Consider the following 26,610-nt stretch of genomic DNA (forward strand, 5'->3'; position numbering starts at 1 on the left):
AGATCTATAACTGCCTTTTTCAGGACAGCTAGTTAAATTCAGGAAATAGAAAATTCAGAAAGACAGTGTGAAAGGAGTAAATAAGAAGGTGAGGTCAAAGCATGGAGCTACTGAATGGAGAAATTTACATTAACAGTTACTGAAAATATCCTCTGTTTTTATTCTGTGTTTAGGAAACAGCTAAGGAGGGGTCCTCTATTTCCCAAAAATTCTGTCTCACTCTCTTATTTACGTTACCTTTTGTTTGTTTGTTTTGAGCATTAGAATTCTTAAGTAGTCATCTTGACCACCAGACAAAAATATAAGACTACCAGAGACCAGAAATCTGGTCAAAGTAAAACTTTAGAAAAATTAAAGAGGTTACTTAAATGCCTGGCATAATTGGAAATGACAATGCATACATGAGATTTTTAAATAGCAAGAAAAAGTATAACTCCCTTTCTACTTGAAACTTTTATGATTTTAATCCATTATATATTGATTTTTTAAAGGAAATATGTAAATACAAATTTTTAAAGGAAATATGTAAATACAAATTGAATTTGAGTAGTATTTCACTTTTACTTCTTACTTCCTAAAAAAGTAATGAAATAGGCATGGTTTATCACATGAAGGTAACATTTCCTAAAGTCTTCTTATTTTGTAAACAGAATGTCATAAAAAATACAAAAATAATATTTTTGCTCCTTATATTTAATATTTATGGAACAAAGTATATATAATATATTAGAAAAGTACTTTAACTCAAAAGAAAAAATCCAAATTATTGTACACCTTAAAGTATGAGTGTGACTGCATAAAATAATTATCAACAAGACGAGTAAAGAAAGCCTGTTGAAGAAACAAACACACAGCAAAACCAAAATATCATGTCTCTTCAGAGAAACCATTGAGGAATTATAAAATCAATATCAAAGACAAAATTTTAGTTTCACAAGTATAGTGGGACATTATTTGAACATAAGGCTTTTAAAATTTAATATATTTTATTAAATATTATTAAGTTATCTTTGGACTATTACTAATTGGCAGCTCTGAGGCATACATCTCTTCAAATAATTTACCATTCTTTTTTTTGATGGATCGCTCACTAATAACTTATTAGAAAATTCATATTAACTCCACTACTATCCTAAAATTTATTTATAATATTTTATCTAAAAACATATTTTTTCATACATATAATTTAAAAATATATTTTAATTCAGAGTCCGTAATTCTTATGTGAATTGTCGTTACATCAAATCCGGGTATATTTGGTCTAATGTATCTTTAGACGTAAGTACATCAGAGTAAATTGGCAGTCAATTTTGATTGTTTTTTAAACATGGAAAAAGATGAAAAGGAGTTGAAGAAATTAATTTCTGAAACAATTTATTCTTGGTTTAAAAAAATAATTATCTCAGAAAATAAAATTCTTCATAAATATTCATTTAGGTATGCCTGTTATGTTTGCTAGAAAGTAATGACAATTTTTCAGATCAATAAAGACAGAAGAACATTTCTTCCTAACTTGTACATAAATAAAGCAATTAAAAAGATTCATATCATTTCATTTTGTGGATTAAGATTGTGATAATAAAAACATATATTATATTTTAGGTTTTTTTTAGTTTCTGCATGATTGGTAAAATTATAATAAAAATATGTGCATGTATGTATATACATAGTCAATTGTGTGGAGAGAAAAAATAAACACTTTGGGGTAAATATCAATGAAAAAAAATTTTCTAATCTTTTTATATGTAATGGCTGGTGATATTTTAAGTAGAATAAATACTATATTAGAATAATAACTACTCACCAAAGCCAGAGTCCCTGCCTAATTCATGCTTTTATGCTTATTTTTATTAGGGCGATTGACTTTTATTTAAATAATAAATAATGTTTAAATTAATAGAGAAGTGTTTGAAATAAGTATGCATAATTATAAGGAAAAGAATGTTCAAGTATATTTTAAAAGGATATTTTATGAACATTTTATTAAATATAATATTTTTAAACAAATCAGTTTTATTGATATATATTAATAAAGCATACAATCATCTGAAGTGTACAATCAATGGTAATTGGTATAATCACATAGTTGTGCATTTATCATGTCAATCACTATTAGAACATTTTCATTATTTAAACAACAAAAATAATAATAACAAATGGACAAACAAACAAGTAAATTCTTCACCTCTCAATCTATTTTCCCCTGCAGTATGTAGCTGCTGTTTCTGGCTATTCTTGCACAATTATTTGTTTATTTATTAAGCAGTTTTACTGAGATATATTCACATACCAAATGATCCAACCAAAGTATATAATCAATGTCTTTCAGCATCATCACAATGTTGTTCATTCATCACCACACAAAAATTTTATAACTTTTTTATTACTCCAAAAAGAAAAACTCTACATGCCTTAGCATGATTTCCCCAGTCTGATATAACCACCAATCTGATTTCATCTTTATACATTAATTTATATTAACATTTTATAAAAACGGAATCATACAATATATCACAATATATTTAGGTCATAGCAGCACAATCATACAGTATTTGTACTTTTGTATCTGGCTTGCTTTGCTCAACAAATATCCTCCAGTTTCATCCATGTTGTCATATGATTTATGACTTCATTTCTTCTTACAGCGGTGTAATATATTGTCATGTAAATAAACTACAGTTTGTCCATTCATCAGTTGATGGACACCTGGATTGTTTCTACCTTTTGGCAATCCGGAATAACGCCCCTATGAACATCAGTGGGCAGATGTCTATTCCTGTCACCGCTCTCAATCCTTCTGTACCAAGTAGAGGTATTGGAGGGTCACGTGGCAAATCTATATTACAACTTCTTTAGGAAATGAGGAGCAGTTCCACACAGTGGCTGTATCTGTCTACATTCCCACCCCCAACAGTGAATAAGTGTTTTTAAAGACCTTGTGGTAGGTGGTGGTTGCTTGGACCTTACATCCAAAGCATGTGCAACAAAGAAAAAAATAGATAAATGGGACCTTCTCAAAATTAAACACTTTTGCATCTTACAGGACTTTGTCCAAAGGGTAAAAAGGCAGCTTACTGAATGGGAGAAAATATTTGGAAATCACATGCCCAATCAGGGTTTAATATCCATGATATATAAAGAGATATTACAACAATATAAAGGCAAATGACTAGATTTAAAAATGGGCAAAAGTCTTGAAAAGACATTTGTCTAAAGAAGAAATATAAACAAAAAAACATGAAAAAAATGTTCACCATCACTAATGAATAGGGGAATGCAAATGAAAACTACAGTGAGATATCATTTTACACCTATCAGAACAGCCACTATTAAAATGACAGAGAACTACAAGTGTTAGAAGGATGTGGAGAGATAGATAAATATGATATTTTATTAATTTGTTATATTGTGTTTTCCCAGTTTATAAAATAGTATGAAACAAATAGCAGAACTAAAAGTTATTTATGAAATCTGAAAATTAAGTGATATGAAGACAGTTCATTATGTTTGTTAACTATTATAGACATTTGCATTGCTTTTCTTTAAAGCAGTTCTATGCAATTGGAGGATGAAATAGGAAATAAAAGAAAAAATAAACTTTAGTTAGCTCTGATGGTATTTATTGTTTTATTGTGATAAACCATACCAGAGAAAAACACTTAATGCAATGTGAAATATTTGAAGTAGCTGATCAGAATGCATAAATGTTATTTTAATAGACTCAATACTCTTTTAAAATTTGTGTTCGTTTTGCTTTTTCATTCCTGTAAAAGTCTTGTACTTATGTTTTCCTTGCTTACTGTTATATTAATGCCTTCATGCGTTTACAAATCTCCTCATTCAATCCCTCATCTCAAACCTCTTACAAGTATCAGTTCCAAATCTTGATATTGGTTCATTTAGGAAAGATATATAAATATATGGTATATATATATACCAGAGTACAGATATATTGTTACAATTTTGTATTTTTTCAAAGGTAGCAGGAAAAAATACAGTCAGAGATATTCTTCAAATAGACAGCAGAGGGCACCCATTTCCTGCTGTGTGGAATAACTGAACTACTTTCCTGCATACATTTTTCCACTGAAGTGTATTTCTTTGTCAGTTTGGTTTAAAAAGAAACAAAAAGAAACAAGAAATAGAAAGGAAATGTACTTTTCCTAAAAAAAAAAAAAAAAGAAAAACAAAACTGAAAAATATCTGTGATGCATTCATTAATGAAAGAAAATAAAATTCTTGAGTTTCTAAAAAATTAAACCATTTTAAAAGAAAATACATGTGATAGAAGTATTCCTGTCTATACATATATGCATCTCATATCATCTCATATCATCGATATCAATCATCTTTTATTACATGTATTTATCTGTTAGTAGTTATTTATGTTTATTATAGTAAACTTTTTCTCTTAATATTACTGATAACATATTTTGCAATTTTGTATCATAACTAATAAAAATGGCCTATTTTATTTTTTTACTGTAAACATCTAAACTCTGTGTGTGTGCAGTTGAGGGGTGGGGAGACAGAGAGGAAGAAGAAGAAGAATAATTTGGGAATTTTAAAGCATTTTTTATATAAATGGTATTATCAGACTTTTCTTAAAATATATGTTAATAGAGGAATAGAACTTTTAATGCAATGCAATATTTTCAACTCTTTATAGTGACTTTTCAGTAAATTAACAAAATCAAGATTTTGAATTTAAAATGGAATTCATAAGTATTTGTGCATTTACTTTAGTTTTAAATAACTGCCTTTTGATTATATTTCATTTTATTTTTATTTATGTAAGAAAGAGTGCAGATAAATATTATTGATTTAACAGCCAAAGGCTTTATATCATATGAATCAACTCAATTTCCAAGAGTTTCAGAATTTCACTTGCTATCTTCCTTGTACTAAAATTGCCCCTTAATTGGTGAACATAGAGAATATTACTTCAATAAATATTTAATGAAAAAAGATCTTATTTATTCATTTGACTCCAGAGTAATATATGTTCATTAGAAGATGAATAAGATTATTTAATACTCTTTGTTTACAACTGGAGGTCATAAGAAAGAATACATGAATAATAATTTGTAACTTTCACTAGTCCTCCGTTTTAAAAACAATGAAAAAGTTGTCTTCTTATACTCACTTTATGACCTGTGTATATGACAATCATACAAAATCTAAGATCGAAATTTTGAATACTTTGCACTGTTTTTTTTTCCTTAAAGTTTAAAATTATCAGGTTTACAATTACATTAATTATAGGTTAATGTTACAAGTAAAATATTTTAATCTAGTGTGTATTGAATATTTTAAAGAATTGAATTTACACAAAGATCATTGAAGAACTAAGATTGACTTTAATGAAAAAATGTTTAATAAATAATTTTTAATTTAGAAAATACCCAAATTCTTCTCCACGAGAGTCAAAGTATACACAAATACAAGTAAAAACAAATATTTAAATATTTAATTATTATTTTGTAACAACATTCTTTTATTCATTCTACTGATTTCTTGCTTTGTAGTACATGTGAATAAATATGGTCTATTTTATTTTAATGATTACATTGCAAGTTTTCAAATTAGCATTTAATAAAATCAATAAGCAATGAATAATGTGAGCTTTACATTTCTTGATGATGGTTATAGTAAGAGCATCTATGATTTTCCTTTGCTGAAAATTAAAATGTTGATTATTAAGTGAATTTGGACAATTTTCAATATAGCTTTATTGAAGCAAACTTCTGAAATATTCAGATGATTTATATAGCTTATTCTATCATACGCCAAAGATAATTGACTGACAAGTCCATCAAAATCTGTGTTAGAATTACTCTTTGTAAGTAAATAATGAAAAGATTTGGTAACTTGATCACTAATTTACATGAAAACAGATGTCTTAATAAAATCAATGAAAATTATTTGTATTTTTGACTGAAATGTCTGCAGGAATTATTTTAAAGATTTTGGTGGCAACACTGTGAAACATAACCTTGGATATTTTGAGCTTAATTTGCTATTCTCAAGTTAGCTTTTATGCTCTGTATGATGAATAAGAAATCAACAATCCCTGAATTTATAATATTACATTAGTTCTGTGACACACAAAATACTTTTTGCATATTTAAACTTATTAAAGTGAATAATATATTTTTTAAAAACTCAAATAAAGGTATTATTTTTTCTTGTAGATTAACAATAGAGGAGTCAAGAATATGAACCCAAATTTTTTGAAAATTACTCTTTAATTGCACATTTTATCACTCACAGAAATATTTTCTGAAGCCTAGAATTAAGTCATAAATTTATACGTGTTTTTAGGTAGAATGTATACTCATTAATAATAAGCAAACAAGACACATTCACAATTGGGATGTTTTCTTCAACAGTTTTAAATATTTTGAGTTTCAAACTTGACAGCTCTCATCTGTGTATATTTCACTGTGTATTTGCTTTAGGGCTGTATGGTTTCTAAATATTTTCCATTGTGATCAATTATCATTTATCCCCATATTTTTCCAAAATATAATTTTTTTTGGATATTATATTCAAATTCCTTGCACAGTGCCATATGCCTAGCAATTAAAGGATGTCAGTTAGCAGTAGGAACAGTAGTTAAGTAGCAGTAATACTTTTATCGTTCGTGAATATTATCCTTTTTGCTTGTTTGGAATTCTTTGTTAGCCTTTTGCTCTCTACTTACAAGAAAGCTGATTTTACTCAAACCAAATTGTCAATGGTTTTCTTGGCAAAATGACAGTCTATGCAAATTGTCAGCAGTCTTACCAATCAATGCAGATGGTTATGTGATCGATTCAGTTATCGCAATCAGTATAGATTTTGAACAAAGCCACAGCTGTGCCACAATCTATTTGGTCCCAGAAACTGTGTCTTTTTTCTAAGTCCTACCTTTTAGAGAGCGAGGTGTTGGATTGAATACAAATTCACAAAAAGCCATTTAATCAATATGACAGAAGGCAATGAATGATAAATAAACCTTGGGGAAAAGAAACAAGCCAACTGCTTTTCATGGTAGTATAAGTTGGACAAAATATTAGAAATTTTTATAAAAACAATTGGTTTGGAATAAGTTAACTTAGTTAATTTAGAAAATTAGCATAATCCAAATAAAGATAGCCAATGTAAGCTGAAAACAATATAATATACTAAAAGAAACACTAGGGTGGTTTGTTCAGTTCTCTGTTAATATGCTTTATCACTCACTTTCTCCTCCAGGATTTTTTGCTTCTGTTAATAGCTAAATAGAATGAAAATCTCAATCACATTCAATTTAAACTTTGTATTTCCCTCTCCAATTAATCTGTCACTAAGTACTCTACTAATATCAAAACTCTACTCCCCCAAAAGATGGTGTACTAAGCACTTTTCAGACTGCATCTCATCTAATCCCAGGATTCCTATTTCTTAGTGTGAAAGGAAAAGAAAAAATCTGAAGCTTAAAGCCCAAATAAAAAGCAAATGAAAATGTGTGACTTTGATGTAAAGCTATTTACCACTAAGATACATGGTTTTAACCATAATGCAATACTGTACCTGGTAGCTTCTGTCTCCATATTTATCTTCTACCAATCAGTCATTTTCCATTCCTTTTCCTCCACTTTATTAACTCACTGTGTATTTCTTTTGGAATGGTTTCTGAAAATTTCTGGTTTCTGCCTTCACCTGGAAACTGTTCACTAGCCCTTACACAGTGAGCAGGCCAGGATTCCCAATCCGGGTGAGTAGGATTGACCCAGCTTCCAGGGAACTGTCCCTGGGGATGCCAAAATGGCATAACTAGGATAAGGTGAGTAAATGATAAATAAAGCCAACGTTTTGCAAGCAAAAACAAACAAACAACAACAAAAATTCTTCAGTGATGCATGTTTATTTCCTATATCTTGAAATTATACAGGAGAGTAGCCATAATTCTTTATTTTTAAAATTTATTTATTTATTTTTTTATTTTTCTCCTCTCCCTCCCCTGCCCCAGTTGTCTGCTCTCTGTGTCTATTCACTGTGTGTTCTTCTATCCTTATCAGCAGCACCAGGGATCTCTGTTTCTTTTCATTGCGTCATCTTGTTGTGTCAGCTCTCCTTGTGTGCAGCACCATTCTTGGCAGGCTGCACTTTCTTTTGTGCTGGGCGGCTCTCCTTACAGTGCGCACTCCTTGTGCATGGGGCTCCCCTACCTGGGAGACACCCCTACGTGGGAGACACCCCGACATGGCAGGGCACTCCTTGTGTGCATCAGCACTACGCATGGGCCAGCTCCACACGTCTCAAGGAGGCCTGGGTTTGAACAGCGGACCTCCCATGTGGTAGGCGGACGCCCTATCCATTGGGCCAGGTCCACTTCCCAGCCATAATTATTTATTTAACTTTAGAGGTTTGTTCAAAGTAACTAAGGGAAGTTAAGGCATCAGGAATACTGTAGTAATGGAACTTACCTACATTCCGAAAAAAAAAAAAATTTAAGCATAATTTGCTTTAATCAAGGGGTGACGTCCTCATTCAGGGGGATCTCAACTAACCTTTGGTGGAGGGAGCTCAGCCTAACCCCACAATCTCTGAGGCCCCTCACGAAAGATGGAGCAGCCCATCAGAAAATTCTGGCAGAGTCCAAGAACTGAGGGAGCCTGGGATGAGGAAAAGGGGCAAAGACAGGTCACTGACAGGATGAGCATGAAACTGAATAGGATGGGAATCGCTTTACACAGATAGTTCTACTTGGAGGCCAAGTGATGTGGGTGCTCATAGGGCACAGCAGCACCAGGAAGGCCTGAGGGTCAACGGGGACAGGAAGAAAAGGCATGCTTAGGAGACAATGCCGCTGTGAAGTTGAGGTAGCTGTTCCTGGGTCAGCACCAGCGCACTGTCCAATGCCAGCCGCACAGGAGAAGGTCACTGTGTCGTCCAGCTGCTCCTCCTTTGCCCTGAAGAAGGAAGATTAAGGGATGGTGGCAAAGGCACTTTGGGGACTGTGGCTCTTGAACACTGTGACACTGTCTCTTTGAGCACCGCATCCTTGAGCCTCTGTGGTGTCGCTCAGGGACTTGAGCTGAGCCACCTGTTCCAGGAGCTGGGCCAACTGGCTCTTGGCAGCAGGACTGGTGCAAGTGATGTCTAAGTGGGTGTGCATTCAACTTCTCCAGCAGCTGGTTGGTCTTACAATAAAGTGCTCCAGCAGCTAGCTCACTGCCGGGGCCCTCCTGGGATAGGAAGAACAGCTTTGCAATATGCAGAGGGAGCAAGACTGCCAAGGATGCCTTCATCTGGAATCCCTTGAAATGCTGTTCTCATGCTGGAGCTAGAAGATGTGCACACTTAAGGCAGAGGTCTGCTAAAGCAGCAGTGCTGAGTCTTTCACCTGACCCTGGTCTGGCACATCCTGCTAAACACAGTTGGAATAATCTTTCTATTATACATTTTGCTCAAAAGACTTTGAGTTGTCCTTCCATATTATATAAAGAGAAAATTTCTTTTACAAGCCAGCTTTAGTCAGCTCCATCTTACTTTACAATATTTATCCTGAGGCTCTCCCAGAGAAAAATCTCCCAAAGTTATATATTCCATATGTATCCTTGTATATGTAAATATATGTATCTATGCATATATATGGAGCAAATTATTTTCACAAACTCTAATTTACCTTCTAAGTAATTAAGATTGCCCCTTACTTAGTGTCTTAGATTCCTAACTTCTAAAATACCCTGCAGCAGTTTGGCTTAAACAACTGGAATTTATAGACTCGAGTTTTTGAGGCTTGACCAAAATTGAGATGTGAGCTGAATAATGCTGTGTCCTCAAAGAATGGGGTTCTGAGGCTGCTTGCTAGAGATCCTTAGGTGTTTAGCTTTTCTCAAATATGGCATTGCACACAGCAGTGTCTTCTCCTTTCTCTTCTGGGTTCCATTGACTTACAGCTTCTGTCATCTACCCATGACTTCTCTTTTTCTGCATCCCATTTCCTTTGCTTATAAGGACTTCAGCCATATTGGATTACATCCAACCTCATTCATTCAAGGCACACTTTAACAAGACCTTCAAAGATCTTAATTACAAATGGGTTCACACTCATAGAGCCAGGGGTTAGGACCAGAATTTGCAATCTGTGGGGGGCATGATTCAGTCCCAACACTTAGAATATAACTTTTTCAGGAAAATAGGTTTTCTCATTTTTGTATTTCTAGCTCCTGAATTGAGAAAAATATAAGTGAAAAATATTTAAAAATTTAAAGGTTGTCTACTACTATATTATAATCTTTTTGACTTGAGAGAAATGAATATCATTTATTCAACCCTTTGATATTCACAGCATCAGATTATATATCAAATTAAATTTCATTTATTAATATTTCTCCAAAAGAAACTGATAGTTAAATTAAAATTTTTGATAACCAAATAAAAATTTAATATAAATTTCTTAGTTAATATCAAATTGTTATTTTAGAATATGATTAATAGAGCAATATTTCAGAATTAAGGTCCATATCAAGGATTTTCTCTTTCAAGATGCTTAAATCTATTAGCCTTATTTTTCTGAAATGATTTCAAAATTAGAACAAATACTTTTGTATTTAGAATGAGGAATTATTTATAAATGCATTATATTTAGAAAAACAGAGTCTACATTTTTATATGCCAAACCAGTGTTTATTTGATAAACACATTTCGTTTTTTAAAAAAATGCTTAACCTGAATAATGTTAAAAGAATCTGATTTAGTTTTAAAGATTATGATTATAATTAATGCAATGGTGACTAAACCTTTTAATAGCTCTCTATTACAAAAGGAGATGGAGACTGTATTAACTTTTTCCATAGGTCTTGACTTTTTAGACCTTTGGCCATAAAAACAATCATATGTTCTCATTATGAAAGTGAATATTTTCTCTGTAAGAACAGACTAATTTTAAACTTGGAAAAATTATTGAACCATCAATATTTCACTTTGAGACTGTGTGGAATGGGTTTTGGCATGAAAACTGCCTAAATCTGAACATGTGGACAGAACTAGAGAAAAGAACATTTTGAAATATCAAATGACCAAACAGCATTTATTCTAAATAGAATCCTCTTTGAGAAGTTTCAATGAATTTTTCTTAATTTTAAGAGAAACAATGATTTGATCTTTAACTGATTGCCAAGTCCATTAAGAAGTAAATTTCATTTGTACTTTTTGAGCAGTGACAATGTACACAACCTTAAATTTCAGGTTTTTAATTAAGCCAAGTGTACACACATTTTAAAGTTGAATTATTCCTAAATCAAATTTGTACAAACCATTAATTTTGCTATTACAATAGAAATAGTTGGAAAATTAGTCCAATTTTTATGCTATTTAAAATATTTATCAAGCAATTAAGTGATGTTCTATATTCAAGGATTCAAACATAAATCTAAATATTAACTGTAACTTCTTTAATGTTAATATCTACCCCATTTTCTATAACATATACTTACTCTATTTTTTATTGATTGAGGTTATGGGTAGGTATTTATATGCAAGTGAGTTAATGTTCATATTGTAGCATATCTGTATGGAAATGAGAAGATAGAATAATATGTATCGAGCACTTGAAATGTGCCAAGCTCAGGGCTATAATATTGCATCTAGAAACATAACCCGATGAAGTAAATGTGACTATAGTACAGATGTGGCTATGTTTAGATAGATTAATCAATGTATCTAATGTTATATTACTTTTAAGGGAGAAAAAATGAGACAATCCCAAATCTGGATTTGAGTCCAAAAAGCATGCTATTGTACATGATACCATTTTATTATCAAACACCCCAGAATACATTTGTTGTTTAATAAACATTTCATATATTTATATTTACTAAACCAGGGGATTAGCAAAGTCAGGGCCACAGGTCAAATCCTACCCTCTGTTTCTATAAAGTTTAATCAGAACACAGCCACAATCATCTGTTTACGTATTTCCTATGGCTGCTTTCTAGTTACAGTGGTAGAGGTAAGAAAACATAGTGCCTGAAAAGCCCAAAATATCTGGCCATTTACAAAAAAAAGTTTGCCACCCTCTGATGTAAACGATATTGGTTTATAAGCTCTGTGTGAAGGGAGTGGGTGGCTTTATACCTACATGTAGGCAATAACCACGTGGATGGTATGACTTCAGTAACTACAAATAAATTGTTTTCCTTAAATACCTCTATCACTCACTGTAATAGGCTGAATAATGATCTCCCCCAAAGATATCTATACTTTACTCCTTGGAACCTATCGATGCTACCTTATATGGCAGAAAAGACACTGTAGACATCTTAAAATGAGGATCTTGAGATAGGGAGATTACCCAGGATTGTCTAAGTGAGAGTGATATAATTACTTGCGTCATTATAAGAGGAAGGCAGGAGATCTGAGTGGGTAATAGATGTGTCAAAAGAAGTATGAGGTTGGAGTGACATGTTTCGAAAATTAAGGAAAAGGTCTAGAGACAAAATATACAAGCGGTTTCTTAGAAGCTGGAAAAGGCAAGGAAATGGATTGTCTCCTGAAGTCTACAGAAGGAACCAGCCCTGCTGGTTCTGATTTCAGGCTTCTGGCCTCCAGAACTCAAAGATAATAAATTCGTATTTATTTATTTATTCTATTAGGGTTTTTTTTTCCTATTAGGTTTAAGATACTAATATTGTGAAAATTTGTATCAGCAGTGATCGAAAACTAATACCCCCCTGAATGAGACCTGAGATCTTCTTGAATTTGTAAGACACATCTCCTATGGCATCTCTTAAACTTTTGGGGAGCAGTGATCCTTCTTAATCTGACAAAAATAATCGACATACTCCACAGAAAATTCCACATATGCATACGTGCACACATTTTTGCATTCAATTTCATTTATGTTCTTTCTAGAGTTCAGTGGACCTCAGATGCTGTGCCAATAATTAGTTTGGTTATTGTTATCTAGTGAATTGTGGAAATAGTGCTGTAGTCTTCTACTGATATATGTTGATGCTGTTTATCCTGCCTCTAGAAGGAAACAAAACAACAACATAATAGCAAGGGCTTGATCAGTTTTTGTTTTTTGTTTTTTTTTCTTTTTCTAAAAACTAATTTATACATGGCAACTAGAAAATTGCCTGGCACATTTTAGATATTTAATAAGTTTTGGGGTAGGAAGGAAGAAAGGAAGGAAGGAAGGAAGGAAGGAAGGAAGGAAGGAAGGAAGGAAGGAAGGAAGGAAGGAAAGAAGGAAGGAAGGAAGGAAGGGGGGGAAGGAGGGAAGGGGGGAAGGAAGGAAGGGAGGGAGGGAAGGAGGAATAATAATGAACAAATACTGTGCTTTGAACTTTGAGGAACTCAAGAAATCTATTAACAGGGGAATCATCTGAACTACTTAGTACTTTAAAAAGATCACTGACAGAAATGTAAAATAAAAAGCAAAGTAATAGTTTGGCAATGGTGTGTATATTTATTTTTAATAAATATATAAATACATATATATATATATATAAAAATTAAAGTTCTCAAGAGTCTAGGTGGTGCATATTTATTAATTGAGAATATTTTCCCCCTTATTGCTCCAAAAGATTCTCAAAATTATGATCCCTAAACAATGCTGATCAAAAATTTGACCTGAGAAGATTCCCAACTAGATATTTATGAAAAAGGACTCCATAATTTGTATTTAAAATAGCTTCCCAGAGTATGTTCCCCTTTCCATCCAATTCCTTTCTTATTGTTGGCAAAGGAAACACAACAATTAAAAGTAATCATCTTATGTTTTGAGTCCTTAGAAAAACATGTTTCCCAAATTTTCCTGACCATAAGCCATCTAAGAAAATTATTGGGAGTACAGAGTTGTGTTTCTCTCTTGGGAAATGTTTATTCAGAAGTCATTGAATAGAGTGCAGGAATATTCAATTCTAGTAAACATCTTAGGAATTTTTAATGTCCTGGCAATTTGAAGAACACTAACTCGTAGGTCTTTATGGCAATAGGTGATTTGTACAACTACGTTCCTCAACTGACTTTATAGTCAATAATCTACATAAAGCATATCTCTGTTGAGTTTTGCAAGCAGAATGGATATATACTTTCAACTAAACTAAAGTTTCAAAGTAACAAAATCTTTACTTTTCTTCTAAATAGTGATTATGAGCCTCTTTTATTGTTGATTTTCATACCTATATAAATCTATTTATATAACTATATTTTAAAATATAATTGCCTTTGAAAAGCAAAATGTAAAGCAGGCAGCACGTGTAAACACAAAGCACAAATTAACTTAGTAACTTGCATTAAAAAAATTCAAATGAGAGAAGAATCCCCATTAATATGAAATGCTTTTATACTGTATAGTCTCTTCTCTTCTTGTTAACTTCCTTCTGGATCTCTTACTTTGCTTTTTAGCAAATTAAACTTGAAGACTGGCATTCTATAATGTCAGTATAGTCTTCCTTTATGTATTGTGATAATTAAAAAGTAACATCCATAAAAATGTATGCTTGTTTTTTTTATATTTTAGGACAAGTAGACGTCTGTTAGATTTGACAGAAACAGTTATCACCTGGAAAAATCTTGGATAAGGTCAGATTAACTGTTTCAGATTCAATTAAAATTAAGTATTCATACCAGGCTATTGTCGCCAAAAGAACTAATTTTGACTATAGTGTTGTGTGTGTATAATTAACACCTATTTATTCATATATAAATTATTTAATATAATTTTTCCTTTTTAAGTAATTAAATGATTGATTAATTGATTTTCCCTTTGTGTATATGGGAATTTGGCAGATCACATACTTAGGATAATTGAAAGGTATAATCTCCTTTTTGAATTTTTTATTTTAAATTAAAAAAGATATCTATATCTTTATTTTGTTCTGACAATGTTTTCTTTTTTTTTCATTTTTATTAACTGTTTTTAAAAGATACATAGATCACACAAAATGTTATACTAAAAAATATTAGAAGTTCCCATATACACCACTCCCCATGCCCCCCATTTCTCCCACATCGACAACTTCTTTCGTTAGTGTGGTACATTTATTACATTTGATGAATACATTTTGGAGCAATGCTACACAGCATGGATTATAGTTTATGTTGTAGTTTACACTTTAAAAATATGGAACACTTCATGAATTTACGTGTCATCCTTGAGCAGGGTCATGCTAATCTTTTCTGTATCATTCCAATTTTAGTATATGTGCTGCCGAAGTGAGCACTATTTTAAATTTTTATTCTAGCATACATACAACCTAAAATGTCCCCTTTTAACCACTTCCATGTATAAAATTAAATAATGTTAATTATATTCAAAATGTTGTGCTATGATTACCACCATTTATTACCAAAACTTTACAATCAAACAAAAAAGAAACTCTTTACCATTAAAACATTAGCTCCCATTCCCTACTCCCAAATCTAGCTCCTGGCAAAGTATATTCTAGATTCTGCATCTATGAGTATGCTTATTCTAATTATATCATATTAATTTGATCACACAATATTTGTCTTTTGAGTCTGGTTTATTTCATTCAACATGATGTTTTCCAGATTCATCCATACATCCATATATTCATATCACGTATACAGAACATCGTTTCTTTTTTTTTTAAATAGCTCAATATTATTTCATTGCACATATATACCACATTTTATTTATCCATTCATTGGTTCATGGATACTTGGGTTGCTTCTATCTTTTAGCAATTGTGAATTATGTTGCTATGAACATTGGTACTGAAATATCTGTTTGAGTCTCTGCTTTTAATTCTTTTGGGTACATACCTACAAGTGGGATTACTGGGTTGTATGGTAATTCTATACTTAACTTTCTGAGGAACTGCCAAATTTTCTTCCACAATTGCTCCACCATATTACATTCCCATCAGCAATATCAGTGTCCTATTTTGCCACATCCTTTCCAACACTTGTAACTTTTTTTTTTATTAGTGGTCATTCTAGCGGATGCAAAATAGTTTCTTATTGGGATTTTGATTTGTATTTTCCTAATAGCTAATGATGATGAGCATCTATTCATGTGCTTTTTTGGTCATGTGGATATCTGGTTTGGAGAAACATCTACTAAATTCTATTGCCCAACTTTTAATTAGGTTGTTTGCCATTTTATTGTTGAGTTGTAGAATTTCTTTATATGTTATGTATATTAAAACCCTATTAAATGTGTGTTTCTCATTATTTTCTCTTATTGTGTAGGTTTTCTTTGCATGATAAAATCCTTTGATGCACAAAAGTTTTATTCTGATGAGATCCTATATTTCTATTTGTCTTTTTGTTGCTGGTGCTTTGTGTCTAAATAATATTCAGAAGATGCTTCCCTACAGTTTCTTCTAGGAGTTTTATAGCTCTGGTTCTTATATTTAGGTCTTTTATCAATTTTGAGTCAATTTTTTTGTAATGATGCGATAGGGTCTCCCTTCATTATTTTGTATATGGATATTCAGGTCTCCCAGCACCATTTTTTGAAAGGACTGTTCTTTTCTAATTGAGTGGACTTGGCAGTCTTGTCAAAAATCAGTTGTCACATTAGCTATGGCTGCCTGCCTGCTGTGGTTACCCGGCCTCTAGGTATGTCTCCTGTGATCAGATCAAGGGGCTGAGGCAGCCATGCAGCCAGTGAGAGGAGCTTGGTTGAGACTCACCAGGCTGCCTCCTGCCCACTCCCCAGCTAGCCTTATCCCACCATACTTGCTTCCCTTCCACACCCTGAGCCCCAGCGCTATCTGGAGCCAGCTGTTCTGGGGGATCATGACCCAAGTAGCAATGTCTACCCTGCCTGTTGAAGGTGAGGAGTCTTCAGAGAGCAGAATAGTGACGTTTGTGTCTTTTCTTGAGTCAATGTGTAAAGAAATGGTCAAGTCAAGGCAGAAGTGGGCTGCACTGCAGTGTAAGAAAGAGATGTGTTTGTTGCTGGAACCGAGAGAGGATGCACCTTTGTTAATACCAGGAAAGATTTTCAGAAAGATTTCATAAAATACTGTGTTGAAGAAGAAGAAAAGGCTGTAGAGATGCATAAAATGAAATCTACAAACCAGAAAAATCAGGTGAGTGTAGATGCTGTGGAAATCAAGACACTGAGAAAAACAGTTGAGGACTACTTCTGCTTTTACTATGGAAAAGCTTTAGGCAAAGCAGCAGTGGTACCTGTTCCATATGAGAAGACGTTAAAAGTCCAGACGCCTGTGGTAGTTCAGGGGCTTCCTGAAGGAGCTGCCTTTAAACACCCTGAGAATTATGATCCTGCAACACTGAAATGGAATTTGGAAAACAAAGCAGGGATTTCATTTATAGTTAAGAGATCTTTCCTAGAGCCAAAGAAGCACCTAGGTGGTAGTATGACAGTAACAGAAGGTGAAAGGGCAATTCTGCTTCCACATGGAAGTTGTGGCACCAACAAAGTGAAAATTGAGCCCATGGAGGATTCTGGCATTTCCCTAGAAATGGCAGCTGTGACCATAAAGGAAGAATCAGAAGACCCTGATAACTATCAATACAACATTCAAGGAAGACATCATTCTTCAGAAGGCAATGAAGGAACAGAAATAGAAGCACCAGCTAAAGACGCTGCTCAGGATATCCCTTCAGAAACAAGTGAGGACCCGGAAGTTGAGGTAACTATTGAACATGATTATTATGCACCTACTAAGAAACCAAAGACCAATGAACCTGCTCACAATTACTGAACCTGCCAATGCTGGAAAATGGAAAGTGAGGGAGTTCAACTTTGATAAATGGAATGCTCAAATTATTGATCTACATAACCAAGTTGAAGAATTGTTTGATAGAAAATATGCTCAAGCTATAAAAACCAAAGGTTCTTGATGATCCCATATCACCATATCCAGTCACATGTTGAGATCTTTATGTAGGATTTCCTGAAGGAATTCCTTTTAGATAGCCATCCAGTTACAGAATTCCTCACCTGGAGAGGGTATTACTTGCAAAGGAAAGGATTTATTTTGTGATTAAGAGGCATGAACTTCTGAATTCTACATGTGAAGATTTACAACTTGATAAACCAGCTTCAGGGGTAAAAGAAGAGTGGTATGCCGGGATCACTAAATTAAGAAAGATGGTAGATGAGTTTTTCTGCAAAAACATTGCTGAAGCCTTTGGGAGCACTTAATCTAAGGCTGTACCTTCCTGGAAATTTGAAGACTATCCTAATTTCTCTCTGTGGAATGTCTACCAGGAAACATTCCTTTTAGAAGTCCCTCATGGTATGGAATTCCAAGGCTGGAAAAAAAAATCATGCAAGTGGGCAATCAAATTAAATTTGTTATTAAAAGACCAGAACTTCTGATTCACAGTACAATTTGAAGTTTTTCAGCCAAGAACAAATAAGTCAATCAAAGAAGACTGGAATGTAAGAATTACCGAGCTATGCAAACAAGTGAAAGAGATTTTTATTTTGAAATTCGCCCAAGCTCTTTTACTCACAGAGGCAGTAAAAGTATCATACCTAGTGTTTGAATCAAATCCTGTGTTCCTTTATGTAGAAGATTTGCCAGAAGGAATTCCCATTCGAAGTCCTCCCTGGTTTGGAATTCCACAACTTGAAAGACTTGTGTGTGGGAGTAATAAAATCAAGTTTGCCTGTTAAAAATCTGAACTAGTTGTTTCCTGTTTGCTTCATGGAATGGCTAGTAACATAAACACTAAAGCATTACAGTCCCGAAAAGACCACGAAGCCGTGGAACAATTCAAAGATTCCTGAAATTGAGGTTACTGTGGAAAGTCCTAATAACAACAATCCTGTTTGAACATCTACCCAGGCTAATGGTTCTAAGGTTCCCTTCAAGCCTCAAGGAAGAGAGTTTTTCTTTGAAGCTTGGAATTCCAAAATCATGGACCTAAAACAGAAAGTTGAAAATCTTTTCAGTGAAAAATGTGGTGAAGCTCTCAGTCTTGCTGTGAATGTGCCATTTGTGCTATTTGAATCTTTCCCAGAAGATTTTTATGTGGAAGGCATGTGTACCATTCCAAAGACTATCTACTTTTGGTATTCCAAGGCAGGAGAAGATACTCAGAAACAAAGTCAAGATTAAATTCATTAAAAAGCCCAAAATATTTGAGAGTTATTCAGGAGAGCACCTCCTTCAAGAACCCTCCAAGAAAAATAAATTCATCATCCAAAGTTACTACTACTGTGTCAGATGTTGGAGATCTTAACATCATTCAGGTGATAATTTCAGATGATGAAAATGGGAGACTGTTAAAAGTTGAAAGCTAGACAGCTAAGGGAACAACTGAATGACCTTGTCAGTCAAAAATTCAGTGAAGCAATTAGTATGGATTTCCCTGTGAAAGTTCCCTAAAGAAAAATCATGATTAACCATGACTGTGTGGTGGTTGATGGCATGCCCCCAGGAGTGTCATTCAAAGTCCCCAGGTCAGGTATCTGGAATTCAGTTCCATGAGAATGATCTTAGATTATTCAGACATAATCAAATTCGGAGTCATTATACTCTCCCCAATCATTGTGTTTAATAACCAGTTGTTGGACCAGAATGAATCAGAAGACCCAGGAGTGACATAAGAATTAGGTGAGCCAAGCCTGTCATAGATAAAATAAAGGAGACTGATGGAAGCTCTCAAATCAAGCAAGAAACATTTCCAATATGGAAGACCTCTTCCCTGCTAGGCTTAAAGTATTGGTGGTTGAGAAGAGCTTTTAGAACCTGTTACTACCCCAAGCTATGTAATATACTTGTATAACAGAAATACCTTCTATACAAACAATTTTTTTTCTATTTTTAAATAGAAATTACTACGTTTTCAACAGTTCTGTGAATTGAATTAAAGAGTGGTGACTATAGATTTGGAATGGCTGGTTTACTTTGGAATGCATTATAAGAATTTTACAACAGTGCTGGAAATGGCAGGGAAAATAACAGGGATTATTCTCATCAGATTTTTTATGTATTTAGCAGAACCTTCCGCTATGGTGTTTATTTTCCAAACAAATGATCATATCTACTATTAAAACATCTCAGCTTCTGCAGTGAAGAAACCTGTGATAGTTCAGTACTTTACTTTTTCTATTTGACAATCATTTAAATGATTCTTTAATCACACCTCTCCTTAATGACTTGAGTGAACAATTAGTATCTGTATATTTGACTAAACCTTTTCCTAAGCTTAAAAAGAATTGAAAAAAATCAATAAAAAATCATAGATGTGAGGATCTCTCAGATTCCATTGGTCTCTATATCTGTCCTTTTGCCAGTATCATGCTGTTTTGACCACTGTGGCTTTGTAATAACTTTTAAAGTGAGGAAATGTGAGCCTTGCAACCTCCTTCTTTTTCAAGATTTCTTTGGCTATTCAGGGTCCCTTACCCTTTCAAATAAATTTGATGATTGGCTTTTTAATTTCTGCATAGAAGGCTGTTGGAATTTTTACTGAGATTGTGTTTAATCAGTAAGTCATACGGGTAGAATTGAAATCTTAACAATATTTTGTCTTCCAATGCAATGCATGACCATGGAATGCCATTCCATTTATTTAGATTTTCTTTGATTTCTTTCAGTAACACTATATTTTTCTGTGTATAAGCCCTTTATATCCTTGGATAAATTTATTTCTAATTATTTAATTCTTTATGTTTCTATTGCAAATGGAATTTCTTCCCGCGTTTCCTTCTTGTATTGTTCATTACCAGTATATAGAAACACTATTAAGTTTTTCTCTATTAACTTTTGTTATATACTTTTCCATACATTTAGTTCCATCAATAAGTAAAATTATTTGGCTTTATCATTTCATCTTATAATTTTTACAATTTTCAGTGGTTAATACAAAGAACCATGTATTCAAGAGGAACTTATAAAATATTTACAGAATACATGGTTTAATTCTTCATTGCTGTTCTGTACTTCCACGATATATTCAATAAATTTAACAGCATTGTGGTATTTATTCTTTATCTTTAATAACCATTAATTGTATACCCTTACAAAATTTTAACTTTTTTCTTCCTTACAAAGGGCAATCTTTGGAAATGACACAATTAAATATATTATGTACAGTGTAGTCCCTAGAATACAGTGCAGTATTCAGGCTAGGTGTCTTTAGCTATAAAAAATGAATACATGCTCAATTATCTTCAGTTAATGCAACCATTTCTTTTGCTGTCCAACTAGTACTCAAGTGGGTAAAGGTTGCCGTGAGTGGAACAATAGTGCAAATAGCACCCCAACATCTTTGTTCCCAATGGCAGCCTAGAGGTTCTCCTCAGAAACACCCACTTCTCCCTCCCACATGATGGAAACTTTTTGGTATCTTTGCTTTACTGCTCTGTGACTGGTTCTTTTCTACCTTACCTCTTCAGCTTATTCCAGGTTCTTCTGTCTCCAGCTTCTGCTTCTTGCCTTATTAGCTTTCATATCACTCAACCAGCAGTGGACGAGAGCGCTCCAGTAACAGCCTCCATCACAGGAAGCTCCTCCTGTACCATGAGTCCATACCTAGAATAAGAAGCTGTGCTCTGGGCTGTGGATAATTGATTTTGAAAATGCAGGAGGCCCTATGTAAGTAATTCCTCTTCAGAATGAGGCTTTAAACATAAATAGCACTGTGTGTTTTCTTAGAATGGATAACAATAACTAACAAACATGATGTATAGTTCCTCCAGGGCATATAATCTTCTCTATATTTTTCATGTTAAAACATGCCATTAGATAAATGAGTTGAAAAATTTTTACAAAACCACCAATGCAGAAATAACATCTATAAACATAGAGTGATATGTTGGTGAAATGGAACAATCACATCATATTACTATTCAATTGTAATGATCTAAAGTGGCCATGTAAGTTTCTCCTTTCATGATTAATAAAATGCAAGAAATCACCCCAAATTTATTTGGAAAAAAAAGAAGCCTCTAATAAGGTATTTGGAAAATAATCATTATTTAAGAAATAAGTGGAATTTCAGGCAACTTCTCTACATGTGACACTCTGAGATAGCTCTCCATCTCTCTTTGTGTATACATCCATAAATATATATATATATATAATATATTTATGTATTTATGTATGTTGGTGATTTAATTGCTCCAGAGATTGCAAAGGTGATCTTGTAGTTTGCCTCCAGTGACAGTTACTATCCCTTTGTTATAATTTGAGCCCATGGGTGTTAAAACATTCATGGTTTTTCTATTAGGAAATCTGCATATTCTTACAGCCATGTTTATTCATAATCCTCTGATGAGCTGCAGACAGGTTCACTAAGAACTTACGGCTTTGGCATTTTAGTCAGAAATTGCTGCCTTCACCCACAGACAAAAAAAGACTAGGCTTATTTGCATTTCCATTTTAAATATTCATGAAATGGCTTTATGTTAGTATTTTAAGTCTTTTGAAATTAAATATGGTGTGAATTGTTGTGCTTTCTAATAGAATGTATTTATTTTAAACAATTAGTACTTAGAGAATATATATGTAAAGCATGTATTAGTCTGGTTTTAAAATGTATGCACACCAGAGGGCATCATAGCTTTAATTCAAAGCTTCTTTCAAAACATTTTTAAAGTGACTTTTCTTCTTTTTTTCTTTTTTTACCTTTTCTCTTATAATTTCTACTATTTGCTTTAGCATTGATGAAATATATTTAAGCAATCTTATTCGCCCAAGTATATTGAGCAAACAGGAATATTATAATTATATGGAAAAAAGTAAAATAAGTATGACATTTAAATGATTTTTTTCCTGGCATCTTGGATTCCTTCATATTTTTTGGCCTTTTTTTCTTACTAAAGGCAATCCAAACAGTATGTTTTTTTTTTTTTCATCTTTTCTCAATATAAGGTATAGACTATTCCCTAAATCCTGTCCCTAGACTACTTTTTGATCCTTTATAGGATCTCCTTTGTACTCCAGCAATACAGGTAACTTTTCCTTCTTGGAAAAGTGTTCCATTTGATTCATTCAGAAAATATTTCTAAGTATTACAGGTAAAAGATTCAGATTTAGCCTTCATGGGAATTTGAATTATTTACCCCAATTCGGACATGTTCTTAATCTTATCCCACATTTTTGTGGATATGAAACCATTATAAATAGGAGGATCTTTTCATACATTATTTTAAATTAAGATTTGGTCTAACTGAATGTGATTGGGACTTAAGTAGGATTACTGGATACCTTATTTAGGGAAAAACCAGAAGCCAGTGTCAGATAAAACCTCAGGAAGGAGCCCAAATTCAGCTGCACCTGGAAGAGAAATGATAGGGCATTGACGTGTGATGCAAGGCAGGAAAAAAAGCCAAGGAACCAGCATTCAGCACCAGAATGTAACAGACTTTGGAGAGAAAGCATTCCTTGCTGACACTTAAATTTTGGACTTCTCAACCTCAAAAATAAGTCAAAAATACCCATTGTTTAAACTACCTCATTATGTGGTTTTTGTCTTAGCAACCTGGTAAACTAAGGCAGTCTTCAAAGAACTCACTCTTAGTAAGAAGAAAATTGGAATAGATGTGGTGATCATCTACTTTGAGGAAGACCACAGCCCAAAGTGATGAGTGAACTCCTAATATGTGTTCCTATCTGAGTCTACCAGTTACAGAGAGTAGGAAAACATGGAAACACGGTTGATGCTGAGCCCAGATTTGAAGGATCACTGAAAACTTAATTGTATGCTATGATAAGTTTTATTGTTTTTCCAATTATTTTAATAAGATATATGAAGTTATTCATATGCAAGGGCAAATAGAAAGGAAAAGATATTTCTATTGAATTCCATGATAGCATTGCAAAAATAAATATGTTCAAACAGGAAGCTAAAAAGTACTCCTGAAACTAAGGAATTCCATTAGTATATATATATATTTTCTTTTATGTAGTTACAACATGAGGTAACTGTTACCTTTGAATAATGAAACTACTAGTGATTATACCTTCAGGTTGAAATAAACATTTGTAGCAACAACAGCAAAAAAGCAGAAGGAATAGTATGGTTGAAAACATTGGGGTGTTAAACAAACATATATGCATGGGAAGTACAAGTAGCCCAATAAGTTATAAGTAAGTCTCTGGTAAGGTAAAGATACACACATTTCAAAAATACATATCAATGACAGTTCACTTAGAAAATCTTTTCAAATTGCCTTTGACTCAAAGTGATCTTTTTTCTTATAGAACATTGTACCTATTTTATAATATTAGTCTTATATTCTTATTTTACCCTACTAAAAGATAAGCACTATGAGAGTGCTGATTTACCTATGTGTCTCCCAGTATCAATGCTTTAAATAGCACAGGGGCTCAATAAACGCACATGGAGCTTATCTGAAAGGTTAATAGGAAAATAGGAGAATTAAACATCATTCTACATAAAAGGGTAAATTTCAGAATCCCGGAAGCACTTCTTCTAATCCCAATTTCATTGTTAATTGCTTTATCATCTTAAGTAATTTAACATTTCTGTGGCTCACTTTACCTTTTAAATAATTGTGTTGAAATTGTTAATAACATGGTTGATTATTTAATTTGTGCCATGTACTGGGATAAGGCATGTGCCTGTATTACCAAATTTACTCTTCACGATGACCTTTATGATATACGGTGTGGTAATTATTCCTACTCATTACAAGAGAACTGAAGTTATTTGGATCAAAATGTTAAAAAAATTTACCAAACATAATACTTTCAATATTTGGCAGACTCTAACCTGAGACTCCATCTTAGTTCTTGTTTAATAGGTCACGCTCTTAATATCCTTCCAGCTCTGAAATGCTATAATTCTATATAAAAAATAACCTAGTCATTGCTCAGTAAAGAGTAATTCAATTTTCCTGCAATATGTCTCTTCTCCAGATATTGTTTCTTCTTTTATTTATTTTTGAAAAAGAGACATCAGTTGTTCCTTAAAACCTTAACTATTTGAGATTTGATACTTAAATAGCTTAGAATTTTAAAAAAGGAAAACACTATTCATAAAGACTATGAAATTTAAATAGAATAGGATTCATAAATAATCTCTACATTGAACTTGCTAGTGCTTTTTCTTAACCATTTTTTTCTATTACCTTCAAGAAGAGAACAAGAGGATCTCCTTACTGATTCATTTTGCAAAGTGTAAGCCATTGCCCTTCACAAAGGGGGAAAAAGATGTATATAAAAAAGCCATGAACACTATTCAAATTCATTGCCTCTTCCAGGTGTGGGTAATTGAGTTGCTTCAAGATCAATATGAAACTGCGTAGGATACAGAAAGTCAATAGCTACTTCCAAAGTCAGGTCTGCCTTGTTTAGATTTCTATAAAAGCAGCTTCTCCAGCAGCTGCTTCAGAGTAAATCTGAATCTGCATAACAAAACTGGTAGTAAATTCCATGAAGCAGGAACTTCCTAACAATATCACTTTAATATATGGAAATTTAGGAAGACCCCATTGATATTTTCTTTTTTGATATTTTCTGGACCCTGGAATGACCCTGAAATAACTGAATGTTTGATTCCATCTAAATTTTGATTTTTAAAACAAGGTCCTAAAAGTTAGGTTCCTAATAGTTTCTTTCCAGTGTTTTCTTTTATAGCAAAATTATGCAACAATACTAATTTCTTCATGAAAATAATTCATTTTTCTCTTATTTTAACACTGAAAATATGTATTAATTAGGACTAAGTTAGTTAATATTTTTAACTAAGAGTTGGGAGCGAATTTGATAAAAGTGTATCCAAAAGAAAGTTAATTTTGTGAACCTTCTTCTTCCAGAAAATACTGGTCATTATTAGGAGTTAAAAACACTGCCTTCTTCCTCAACAAAAGATTTCCTAATTTTACCAAAGAAAGGAAAACTCTGTATGAGAATTGGAAGTTGAAATTTGCCATAATAACTTGAACTACAAGACACCTATCGTTGGTGCTGTCTTGCTAATTACCACAGCAAGGACCATGTCCACCTGTGTGAAAGTGATGAGAAGAGGTCTGCACTTCAAAGCTCTTTAAAGCTCAGAATTCTGTGTTCCCAGAACTAATCTTAATCCCATATAATATTAGAGTTTGATGCTGAAAATTTAAACTGGAGTCCCAGGAAGTAAGCTAACAGAGGAAAGAGAAGCCAGCCCCAGGAAGAAAGGAACCTTGAACCCGGAGAAAAGCAAGCCCCAGGAACCAGCTGAGTCAAGTCTTTACAGAAGGCAAAGAAATAAAAACAAGAAATCTGTGCAAACAAACAATAACAATATAATATTGCACATAAACATTCCCTGACATACTGAGTCTCAGGGGCCTCAGCTTTTTCTAAAGCTTCCCCTGCATTTACAAGATGTTGCCAAAATAGCACCTTGCATTTTTAAAAAGGAGTCTCTGAAAGACACTGAAGTTCTTAAGTGCATTGCCTTACTTAAGTGCATTGCCCTGTGTTTAAAAAGAATGATTAACAGTGGAATTTCCACCTCTTCCAGGGGTTGTCAGAATTGCCTAAAATTGGCGCAACTATGAGTATGTATGGGTATTTTATAGTGCTATGTGGAATAAGACATATGTGCAATGCAATGAAAGATGGAAAGAGGAGGTTTTGAATAAAAGAGGAAGAATCCATGCAATGATCTTATAATTGCTAAGATTTCCTGGTTTGTTTTATTAAATAGTCAATGTCAATT

At 33.0% G+C, this 26,610-nt stretch overlaps 1 non-coding gene and 1 pseudogene across 1 annotated transcript; one reads left to right on the forward strand and one right to left on the reverse strand.

Moving 5' to 3' along the window:
- Positions 1-15,097: 15,097 nt before the first annotated feature.
- Positions 15,098-15,203, reverse strand: LOC111765354 (U6 spliceosomal RNA). Its single transcript, XR_002797727.1, has one exon. It is a non-coding gene; the product is annotated as a U6 spliceosomal RNA (small nuclear RNA).
- A 1,546-nt stretch (positions 15,204-16,749) lies between these two features.
- On the forward strand, positions 16,750-19,719 carry LOC101427177 (general transcription factor II-I pseudogene; annotated as a pseudogene).
- Positions 19,720-26,610: the final 6,891 nt, after the last annotated feature.

This window comes from Dasypus novemcinctus, chromosome 4 (genome assembly GCF_030445035.2).
Source record: "Dasypus novemcinctus isolate mDasNov1 chromosome 4, mDasNov1.1.hap2, whole genome shotgun sequence".
Lineage (NCBI taxonomy): Eukaryota > Metazoa > Chordata > Mammalia > Cingulata > Dasypodidae > Dasypus > Dasypus novemcinctus.